Below are 12,937 nucleotides of genomic sequence, written 5' to 3' on the forward strand. Positions count from 1 at the left end.
ACATACTACAAAGCTACAGTAGTGAAAGCACCATGGTATTGGCACAAGGATAGACTTCCTGTCCAATGGAACCAAACTGACAGTTCTGATATAGACCCTCATATACACAGTCATCTGACAGTCAACAATGCCACCAAACCCACTCAACTGGGAGAGAATGGCCTCTTCAACAAATGGTGCCTGAAGAACTGGATATCCATATGTAAAAGAATGAAAGACAATTATCAACTCATACCTTATACAAAAATAAACTCAAGATGGATCTAAGACCTAAATATAAGAGCCAAGACCATAAAGACCTTGAAAAGCAATATAGGGAAGCATCTGTAATAGGATCCTATTACAGGAACTGTTAATAGGAAATGGCTTATAGAAATTCACACCAAAAGCACGAGCAGCAAATGAACACATAGATAAATTGGCCTTCCTAAAAATTAAAGCTATTTACACCTCAAAGGAGTGTGTCATGAAAGTGAAAAGAAAGCCTACACAATGGGAGAAAATATTTGGTAACCATATATCTGATAGGAGATTTATATCCTGCATATATAATGAATTCCTCTCTCTCCACACCAATGCCACATTTTCTTCAATTACTAATCACAATAGTTCATGAATAGAATATCAGTAAATCCACTCTAATCCATACTCTATTTCTCCATCCTGTGGACTTTAGAATGGTCGTGTCCACTCCACATCTTTATCAAGAGGGGGCTTAGATTCCACATGGATGCTGGATGCAATTCTGCTTTCAGTTGCAGGCACTCTTGGCTCCCTGGTGTGGTTGTTGACCTTCTTCACCTCCATGTTAGCTGAGTGGGGTAAGTCCAATAAACCAGACTATAGGAGTTGCAAGTCAGTTGAGGCTCAGGGCCTGCCTATCAAATGGTCAGTCCAGAGATTCAGGTCCCCTGGGTGTACATTAAACCCCAGCACCAACTACAGCTCCAGTAAAAGTAAAAGAAGAGACTTGTGGACAAAGATCACATCTAAGTCCAGCTCCATCAGAAAGAAACAAAAACACCAAAGTAGGGCCAACTGAAATGGCACTGAACTCCATCTGCTATGACCATAGGACCTGTGTGTCTTGCAGCCCTCAGGAGAACCAACACATGGGGTTGTATCCACTTTATCTGTCTCTGGGACTCTGTTCAGGTGTGCATAAGGGCAACCCCTCTGATAACCTCCCAGCTCTTTTTGGGGGTAGGGAGTAGGAGGAGGAGATGAGATGTGGGGGCATTTTTGGAACTTGGAGTTGACCTTGGTGGTGCTGCAGGGACAGTTGCCAGACATTGTGTGTCCTCCCATGGCCCACTGGGTGGAATGTGGGAAAGTGTGGGCCATGATGTGGACCATTGACCATGAGTTGCGGTGATGCTCAGAGATGTGTTCACCAGGTGAGATTAATGTCTCCTGATAATGGAAGAGATTGTTGTCGTGGGGAATGGGGGACCTCATATTTTGTGAATGTAATATTAAAAAAATAAAGACAAAAAATATAATAAAAAAAGAATTCCTATATCTCAAAAATAAAAAGACAAACAACCCATTTTAAAAAATGGGAGAAAGATTTGAACAGATGCTTCTCCAAAGAAGAAATAAAAATGACTAAAAAGAACATGAAAAAATGCTCAAAATCACCAGCTATTAGGGATATACAAATCAAAACTACAATGAGATACCATCTTATTCCCATGAGACTGGCAGCTATCAAAAAATCAGGAGACTTCAAGTGCTGGAGAGGATGTGGAGGAATGGGAACTCTCATCCACTGCAGGTAGAAATGCAGAAGGAGCCAGCCATACAGGAGGACAGTTTGGCAGTTTCTCAAAAAACTAACTATAGATTTGCCATATGACCCAGCAATTTGACTGCTGGGTATATACCCAGTAGAACTGAAAACAAGGACACAAACTGAAATATGCCCACCAATGTTCATAGCAGCACTATTCACTATTGCCAAAAGTTGGAATCAACCAAAATGCCCATCAGCAGATGAGTGGATAAATAAAATGTGGTGTAGACATACAATGGAATAGTATTCAGTATAAGAACAAATACAGTACGAACATATGTGATAACTTGGATGAATCTTGAGGACCTTAGGTTAAGTTAAGCAAGCCAAGCATTGAAGGATAAATACTATATGACCTCTCTGATATTAAGTAAGTAAAATAAGCTGTCTCAGAGAGCTAGAGACTGGATGATAAGCTTAAAGGAAGTTGGGGGGGAGGAAGGTTGCAAGCTGACACCTACATGGGTGAAATCTTTGATAAACTAGAGTTAAGTATTTGTACAGGAAAGGGATAAAATGGGGTGTAGGGATACATTTGTGTGGGATTTTCTGAGCTTGAGGGGGGCTAGGGATGGGAGGATAGATCAGATGGCCCAAGAAATTGGGGGAGGGTGGGGGGAACATTTGGACATAAGAGATTGTCAAGTATGTGGTTTAAACTATAATATTGAGAAATCTCTTTAGAAAATCTAATAATGAAGGTTACCTGTTTAATATGCTTAAGTAGGGGCATCTGATACATGGCAGGCTTCTAGGGAGTGTGTGAGTGCTCATTTGGTCATAGTGGGTTATATCATTAGGTGGAGACCCAAAATATGATAATGCTGTATTTAAATAGCTGCAGGAATGCTGAAAACGAGGATCAGTGATCATTCTGAATGACCCAGGTTTGTTTTGATTTATTATTGTATCAATCAGCTCTTGATATACAACAAGCCATTGCATAAGTAGATGGTTTAAGATAATGCTTTTACATTGTATGGCTGCCAAGTGATCGTTGCAGGAACCTCCTGAGTATGTCATCAGTTTTATGCCACCCAGGGTGGCTCTGATGGCCTTGTCTGGGTTCTCTTTCATACTGGGTTCTTACCTGGCCCTATGGAAGTCCAATTGGTCTCAACTGAGTCTCTCACTTTTGATGTACGTGCTCTTTCATCCTCTAGCAAGCCAGCTGAAGAATTATTCATGTGACAGATTCAGTGCTCCAAATAAAGAAGCAGAATCATGCCAAAGCCTCTGCAGCTACTTCCCTTTCAGCATATACTCTTGACCAAAGGAAGCAGATGCTTTAAGTACTTCCCAGAAACAAAGGTAGTTGAAGAGCTCCACAGAGTCACACTGAAATGAGAAGGAGTCTGACAAATGTGGTGTTTTATTTTGCCAAGTGACTGTGATACAAACTTCAGGCTTGTTGTCAAAAACAATAAGAATTTTTCCTCCTCAACTTCAAATCTAGAAGTCCAAAATCAAGGTCTCTGCAGGAAGGGCTTCCTCCCAGATCCTGTAGCAACAATCCATAGGGCTGCCTCGTGTGCATCTCTGCCTCTTTCACATGACCATCTGCCTCATCTCTGGTTTCTTCTTACTTCTGACTTCAATTGACTCTGACTTTTTTTCCTTTGCTTACGAAGAAGCCAAAATTATGGTTTAAAGTCCACCATGACTTAATGTGGCCTCATGTATGTAGAGTCTGTGTAGACCATATTCTTAAATGAGGCCCTACATAAAATAATTATAACAACTTCAAGGGTCCTATTTGAAAGTGATTTCATGTACAGAGTACTGGAGGTTAGGAGATTAACTTATCCTTTGTGGGGGACATGATTCACTCCCAAAAATGTAGAAAATTTGTGCCATCACTGCAATCATATTGATGTACTTGTTTGAATACCAACTGTTGGGTCTGAGACCACCTGTTAGAGTGAGTACCATTTGCAAAAAAGAAGGCAGGCAGAGCTGTGGGCAGTTCATGCACATTGAGTTTATTCCATGCTCTTTTACTTCCTCTGCTCTCTCTTCTGCTCCTACTCCTTTAAGCTATCTTTGTTCTCTCCACTCTTCTGTCTACGTGGAAACTGTTTTTATGTCACTACTAGGAGAACATATGATTGTCTCTTACAGTGGTATACCTTAAGTGTCTGGCATCTTAGCAACTCATAACCACAGGGCTGCAACCCTGACCCAAAGGCCACTACAACAATATAATACACAACAAAACATAATTAAGGAAATTACAAAACTAAGGCCAATTAACACAGCCCACTTCCAAATGGATACCAGATGTTCCCACAAATACACAGTTTATTGGTTACAGTACGATGGCAAAGAAACCAGCGGTCCATCCTGCTATTCTCTGGGAATTATTGGCATGTTGTTCAAAGCACTGGGTTACTATCTCCCTTAAGGTTACATGTTTCAGCTGTAACCCCCCCTCCCCCACAGTATAGATATCTTGACCCACTGGGCAGTGGGTATTGTCCATATCTCTGAGTGGTGCTCTGCTTGTCTTCATATTGTATCCCACTCTGCTGTGGATTGGTCAGCTGTCGGAAGACATGTCTAGGTATCCTCAGTCACAATGGCAATTGTCCATGGAAGCCTGCTCCCTCTCTTGACAGGTCAGTGAATGCTCAGCGCTGGGTTATGTTGTGAACATGGCATAGATATGAGTCTACAACAGTACAGTATTGGCTGCTGTCAACCTGGGACAGAATCGTGGCAGGCTCTGGTGGCTGCTCTGGTCTGGATTTCCATACCTTGTCTCCCCAAACTAAACCTGATCACAAAGGGGAGAGCTCCACTGGGAGCAAAAGTATGGGCCACATTTTCAAGTCAAACGTTTGCCTCAGAAGGGTTCCCCCTGAGTTTTCAGGCAGTGCCACTCATACTTCAGATGGTCATTTAGAATCCCATCGTGTCATCATCAATCCCCTCTTCATATCATCTCCATATGTTAACAGGATGGCTTTCCAAAGTGTGGTCTTCAGTTACAACAGTCCATGGCCATATCCACACCACACCACTATTTCTCCAGACCCCAAGGCAGGAGAGCTGCGCAATACCAAATTTCCATCTAAAACTTTAGGAAATGCAAGAGAGTCTGATGTGTTCATTATTACATGCAAGGGTAAAGCACATCCCTGTACAACCAATTCTAAAGGCTACTGGCCCATTCAACATAGCTGCTTACTTATAAGGTCTACTGCCCACAACTGGTGGGTAGCCCACACTTGCAAGGTCAGCTCCTTTGGAGACGTCATGAAAATTTGTCTTTTAATAAACCATTATACTGTTCAATTACGCCTGCAGCCTTCACTCAATATGGGACATGCAAATGCCAAACAATGCCTTCATTTTTGCCCAGGTTTGCACTTTGGAACCTGTGAAATTGGTTCCTCTGTCACTCTGCACTTCAAAAGAATGCCCATACTGGGCACTTAAAATATTCAATGCCACAATGATACTTTTTTTGGGTGGTTATATGGAATGGAAATTCAAAAACTAAACCTGTATTAGTATCCACAGTTGTGAAGAGAAAATTATATACTTTATCAGAGGGAAGAGCTCCATTATCATCTAGTTTCCATAACTGTAGGACGTCTGTCTCCTTGCTTTACAACTCCTTCTTTCAGGGGAACCCGATTTCTGCATGGGTATTATTTAGCATATAGCTCCCATGCTGTTAACGTGTTCATTTCATCTGCAGTTGTTAATGGGATGCTATATCACTTGGCTATCTGCAGGAAGGTTCGAGCACCCACATGACCCATGTGTCTATGCAACCAGGTGATTCATCCATCTTTTGGATGGTAAAAAAGTTCTTACTTTTTGTAGATTCTGCAGAGTCATTTCGTGGACTTATGAGAGGCTTATGCCATGCAACATGATTAACCGTTATGCTACATTCTTGTCCTTTGTATCACAAGTCCTACCACAAATTTTGTCACCAGAAAGATCTTTTACCAACCATCCATTCTTGCCACTCTGACTGGGGCAGCCATAAAGTTAGTCCTTTGTACATGGCCCAAATATCTATACACACAGTAATGGGTCTTGGTTCATGCATTATAACTAGCCACAAGGCTCTCAGTTCAGCTCATTGGCTGCTTTGACAAACTCTGCTTTCAAATCAGATATCTTCTTTATCCACTCAGATACCTACAGTGGCCCAAGATATCACTATGCCTTTGGTGGACCCATTTGTACACCAGGCATCAGCAGGTATAGCATCCATTCCATCCTTGTGTGGGCTACACTTTAAAGCCTGGGGACCAGGAAGCCCTCTAGCTGAGGGGTCAACTCAACACTCTATAGGTCCTAATACTTCATGCAACTCTGCAGACAGGGGGCTAGTACTCAACATCGACTGGTTTCAGATATAAACCCCACGTAGTCATTGTGGTCATCTGAGCCACCCCAGTTCTGGGGGCATTCAACTATGAAAGTACCATCCTGCCACAGGGAGGGAGTTTCATACTAGGACTCATTGTGATCCTTTTTTTTTTTTTTAATTGATTTTGTAAAAATATTACATTAAAAAAATATGAGGTCCCATTCAACCCCACCACCCCCACCGCACCCCTCCCCCCCCCCCCCCAGCAACACTCACTCCCATCATCATGAACATCCATTGCATTTGGTAACTACATCTCTGGGTATCTCTGCACCTCATGGTCATTGGTCCACATCATGGCCCACACTCTCCCCCATTCCATCCAGTGGGCCCTGGGAGGATTTACAATGCCCGGTGATTGCCCCTGAAGCACCATCCAGGGCAACTCCAAGTCCCAAAGGCGCCTCCACATCTCATCTCTTCCTGCCATTCCCCATACCCATCAGCCACCATGTCCACTTTTCCCACTCCCATGCCACCTTTTCTCTGTGGACCTTGGATTGGTTGTGTCCATTGCACCTCTATGTCAAGAGGAGGCTCAGATTCCTCATGGTTACTGGATGCAATCCTCCTGCTTTCAGTTGTAGGCACTCTAGGCTCCATGGTGTGGTGGTTGTCCTTCTTCAACTCCATCTTAGCTGAGTGAGGTGAGTCCAATAAATCAGATTGTAGGAGCTGGAGTCTGTTGAGGCTCAGGGCCTGGCTATCATATTGTCAGTAAAAAGATTCAATCCCCTAAATATATCTTAAACCCCAATACCAACTACAATTCCAGTAAAGTAGCATGATAGTCTTATGCAAAGAGATCCCCTCTGGGTCCAGTTTCATCACGCATAAACACCAGCTCCAAAGAAGGGCCATCTGACATGGCAGTGAACCCTATCTGCCATGACCATAGAACCCATGGGTCCCTTTAGCCCCCCAAAGGAACCAATACCTGGGGATTGTATCTACTTTATCTGTCTCTTAGACTCTGCTCAGTTGTGCATAAGGGCAATCCTTCTGACAGCCTCCAGACTCTTTTTTTTTGTGATCCTGTAAGCAATTCACAGGCCTGACAGGTGTCTTACACTACCCCTAACTGCTGCTCAATGAGAGAAGACCAAGGTTCTGCCCCTTTCCATAATTGACACCAGAACCCTATGGGCACCATGCATTTCCCCTGTGTTCTGAGCGGCTCATTACAGGGGAAACACTGCTACCAAATACCAAAGTCTTGAAGGGGGACAAAAGCCACCCCCATCATGCACAATCAGGTTCACCTGGGCTGAACATCCACTCACCATGCCAAGAATATCCTACTGGCTATGTATGGGTCCTTGATCCTGTGTCATAGTGGGGGATTCAGGGCCATTTGCAAAGAAGAAGGCATGTGGGGCCATGGGGAGTTTGTGCATTTAGAGATAGTCCATGCTCTTTTCCACCTTTCCCTCCTTGTTCTTTCTCTAATTTTCCTTTAAGCTTCCTTTGTTCTCCACTCCTCTGTTTACATGGGAGCTGTCTTTATGTTACCAGTATCACAATATATAATTGGCTCTTACAGTGACATACCTATCATTTTCCTTTTACTGAGCAGCTGGTGTAGGGGTCAGTCAGGATCAAGTTCAGTTCCTGGAAGCTCAGTGCAGTTATGCTGTCATTGTGCCTCAGATATGGCCAAGAAGTATAGTTTGATTAGGTCATTTAACTATTGGGCTTCAGCTCTCCCTATTCTAGGTTTGTTTTCTGGAACTTTTTTCAATAACATTGTCAAACATTTAAAGTTTTCATTTCTTAAGACTAGAATGCATAAGTGTTCTTCTACTTTTGGGAAAGATATTCAAAGAAAATGACTATAATAATCAAGGTTAACTTTACAGCTTAGTGGTGAACGCTTTTAACAATTTAGAGTAGTCTGTTGCACTTTTTATTTTTACCTTGGGTATTGGCAAATATGGGTTTCCTGATAAAAGAAATGTAGTCTAATTTAAATTCTCCATCCCAGATCAGTAGATCAATTATTTATTTGTAGCAGTATATGACTGTTAGTATTCACCATCCAGTAGAATTTTGCATTAATACTTTCTTAAAAAAGAATTTTTAAATCGTTCAGTGAAGATGACATCTTCTTTTAATTTCATTTTCATGCGAAAATAATATGATGAAATTTTCTCCAGTTATAACCTCATGTACATCTCCAAAGTGAATTGTTAATATCCAATACTGTTTTTGCTCACAAAATTAGTAATCTTTCTGCTCCTCATAATTAGGAGATTTGAGTGAATGGATTTTTCATTTTACTTTTTCTGCATGATATTTTGTTTTGAGTTTTTCAACATGCTCTTCCAATTTTTCATCTTATCCTCTCCTATTTCTGCCAAAGACTTTAAATTCAGAAAATACTATTTTTTTAAGATTGAAACTATGCAGAAATTTATGTATCTATATGTTCATCTGTATTTTCTTCTAATAGCTAGTATTTTCTCTTATTTATATTTGGTTTTTATTTTATTTTATTTTATTTATTCATTTTTTAAATTTGTTTGAAATTTATTTGAGAATAGAGAGATATAGTCTAACTTTATGTTCTTCTAAATAGTTAATGTCATCAAACACTTTTTCACAATGTTAAAACAACTTGTCTAATGTAAATAAGAACTAAATATATTAAAGTTAATGTGTCATAAATTAACATCTCCTAAATCATAGTGCACAGAAAATTAAATTTAAAAATCTAGGGTTATTCCATTTAAAATCATAAAATGAAAGATTAGTGTCACATTTGCCATTATTCTTGAAATTTTTGGGAATTTTAAACTAAGGTAAAATAATTTAAAAATAAATGGCTATTAGTAATTATATGGAATATGTGTTATTTATAAATTATTTGGTGAAAGAAAATGGATTTGAGAAAAATTGTTAAAGTGATTAAAAAAACCCAGAAAGCTAAAATGACAATACCAAAAATAATCAAAAGAATTTCTAGCTTAATTGAAATATCACAGACATATTGGAGGGAGTAACCTCTACCCTATTGATATTGAACTTAACCAACTCTTAGCCAGAGATGACCATGATATTCATAAACACTGCAAGAATATTTACTGAAATGGTATTTAAATATCTAAAATATTTTTTCTATTATTGCAATAAGAACATGAACTTAAGAAAAATGTTAACTCTTTCTAAATTATTTCATATCTTTAATGGAATCCACGTTAAAATTCCACTGATATTTTCTTTGCATGTGGCAAAATGATTCTGAATTCATCTAGTAGAATAAGGTGGCACCTGGAATGAAGTTATGATAGAATGCTAAGTGAATTTATTTATTCAATATTTAAACATATTATGAAGATATAAAAATAAAAATAAAGACCAAAGATTTGAAGCTTCTCACTATAGATACATAAAGATCATGAAATAGATGATCATTTCTAAGAAAGTGATTAAAGAGACGATGGAAATTTGTTTAGCAAAAGCGTTTTATAGATAGATAAAAGAGAAAATATATTAATTCAAAATAGAGAAATTGTTTGTACAAGGGAGGGTATATGGGAACTATTTACTTTATGCATGATCTTTCCTTAAACTAACAGTTTCAGTGAAAAAATGTTTAATTAAAATTAAACAAACCATCATATTTCATTAAGAAAACATTGAAGTATGGTCTGAAAATGGGTGGTACATAAACAGAATATGACATAATAGAATATTTTTAATCTGAAGAGCATTGGAGTATATTGGAAAATGTTCATTAGATTCTCTTATGTTAAAAGAGGACAGTATTTAGTCTCCATTTCTGTTGAATTTGTATCAGAAAAACTGTCACATAAATGAAATGCAAACAATAAATAGTTATTAGAGTGGATGTTAATTTTTTAGCCATAGAATTGGCAAAGGCACTAGAGAATGTAACATGTACAAGTGACTGAAAGATAGAACAAAGGACATTGAAAATGACTGAAATATCTGTCCTTGAGTTGGGGAATTTCCAATCCCACAGCATTGACCTGTAAGGTGTTAGGGTGCTAAGAATACATTGTAGCATTGGAATCCAGTCAAGGCAGCAAAAATAACCATCATTTGTCATCAAGGAGAACCAATTATTAGACAAGATGCATGGCATCATGAGCTACTGAGTTTATGGTATCGCTGTCATGCAGGAAATGTCAATTTGGACTGATTATTTTGTTTCTTTTCCCCTCAAGTTGGGCAACCTAGCCATCCCATGGAAACAAGAAACCAAACAGGAGTACCAAACTTTCTCTGCCTGAGATTTGCTGATGAGAAGGAATTGCAGCCTCTGCTCTTTGGGCTGTTCTTGTCTATGTATCTGGTTACCTTCCCTGGGAACCTGCTCATCATCTAGGCTATCATCTCAGACACTAATTCCATATGCCCATGTACTTCTTGCTCTCCTACCTGTCCTTGGCTGACTTTGGGTTCACCAATACCACCATCCCAACAGTGCTGCTGGGCATTCAGACACAGAACAAAGTTATCAGCCATGCAGCCTGCCTCACCCAGATATTATTTTCTTTGTATTTGGATACCTGGACAGTTTCCAACTGACTGCTATGGCCTATGACCACTTTGTGGACATCTATCACCCCTGCATTAAACAGTTATCATGAAACCCTGGTCCTGTGTCATGATGGTTCTGGGGTCCTGGTGTCTCACTATCATAATGGTCCTGATTGAGATGTTTACCCTCTTGAGGCTCTCCTTCTGCACTAACAGAGATGTCCTTCTTGAAGTCGTGAAGATCGCCTCTTCTGACATCCTCCTCAATAATTTACTTGTGTATTTTGTAGCTATTGTTAGTGGCATTCCTTTTGTCATTGGGATCCTTTTCTCCTATTCCAAGATTGTCTCCTCCATTCTAAAGATTTCCTCAGCTGTGTTAAATACAAAGCCTTTTCTACCTGTGGGTCTCCCCTGTCAGCTGACTCCCTGTTCTATGGCATAGGCACTGGCGTCTGCCTGAGCTTTGAAACCACACCATCCTCTAGGAAAAATCTGTTGGCCTCAGCATATGTGCATTAGTCAACCCCATGCTGAACCCTTCATCTACAGCATGAGGAACAGGAATAAGAAGGGGACATTGTGGAAGCTCCTTGGCTGTGCTGCTATCTCTCAGTATTGAGGCATTTGGAGAAATGCGAGAAGTTCGAATGATGTTGTTGTGCAGTGGATGGGCATGAGAGTGGTGCAGTGATGCTAATGGGCTTGATGGTATGCATTCTGAGAGGGAGGCAGTAGGGAGGTTGATTTACTTGATCCATGGAACTGTGATGAGAGTGACTGTTGGGGATTTGCATGTGTGTGTTTAACAATACAATGTTAGGAAAGTTCTTTTGGCAAATATAGCAAGGGAGATTTACCAGCTAAGGACACTGGGTGTGAGGACGTATGTGGGATAGGGCACACCTTGAGCATGCTTCAGTGGAATAACTAAGTGTTCATCTTGTTACACTGCAGTATCTCAGTGGGTGGAGACCAACACAATAAACAAGAAAATATGAAACTCCCATCTTGTATTCTCAATTTGAGGGACAAGAACTCCTCAAGAACATAGACAGTACCCAATAAAAGAAAACAGACTAATATGGCAAACCCTCATTATTGCAAGTAACTGTGAACCTTACTATTCAAAAGTTGAAACTAGTGGGTACTATAAGTTCTGAGGGCAAGTAGAGGGAAGAATAGAAGAGATGTAACATAGAGAAATCTTAGGGCATTAGAATTGTTCTACATGATCTTGCAATAATTGATAAAGGGCATTATAAATCTTGTCAAAACCTCTAAAATTATATGTTCCAAAATATAAACCACAATGTAAACCCTTGACTATGGTTAACAGCAGTGCTTCAATATTTGTTCACCAATTGTAACAAATGTACCATTCTCATGTAAAATGCTACTAATAAGGAAGAATGGAAAAAAGGAAGGATATGGGATATTTGGGAATCCCCTATATTTTCTTTTTTAAAATATTTTTTTATTAATTTCCTCCCTCCCCCCTTGTTGTCTGATCTCTGTGAGCATTTGCTGTGTGTTCTTTTATGTATGCTCATCTTTTCTTTAGGTGGCACTGGGAACCAGTCCTGTGACCTTACAGATTGGTAAAGAGATGTTCAATCTCTTGTACCACCTCAGTTCCCTGGTCTGCTGCATCTCTTATTGTCTCTCTTTTGTGTCTCTTTTTGTTGCCTCACCTTAGTGAGCCAGCTCTCTGCTTGGGCCCTCTTGTTGTGCATGCCAGGACCAATGCGCAGGCCATCACTGTTGCATGGACCAAAACTACATTTGGGCCAGCTTGCGACACAGGCCAGCGCTCTGCATGGGCCAGAACTCTATTCAGACCAGCTTTCCATGTGGGCCAGGTTGCCTTCACCAGGAATCAAACCATGGACCTCTCCTAGACAGGAACCCAATTTTTTAAATCGCATCTGCTTCCCACCTTATATTTCCTATAACCTTTGAAGGTAACCATTTTAGCTTCTTTGAAGCAAAAATGGAAAAAGAAGACATTGTGAGAATATATGGAAGAAATTGTTACTACATATATAAGACAACAGACCTTAGAGCAATGAATGACAGAATGTCTAAAAATCTTTTATATTATTTAATTTTTAAATTGTTCTGTATTTTATTTGTTACTTTAAAAATCACTACTATTTCATTTTCTTATTAATTTTATTTGATTTTCTCTTGGCTTCATTTTTTAGCCAACTTTTTAATTGCCTTTTTTTGTTAAACATAGA

Source organism: Dasypus novemcinctus, chromosome 30 (assembly GCF_030445035.2).
Source record: "Dasypus novemcinctus isolate mDasNov1 chromosome 30, mDasNov1.1.hap2, whole genome shotgun sequence".
Taxonomy (NCBI): domain Eukaryota; kingdom Metazoa; phylum Chordata; class Mammalia; order Cingulata; family Dasypodidae; genus Dasypus; species Dasypus novemcinctus.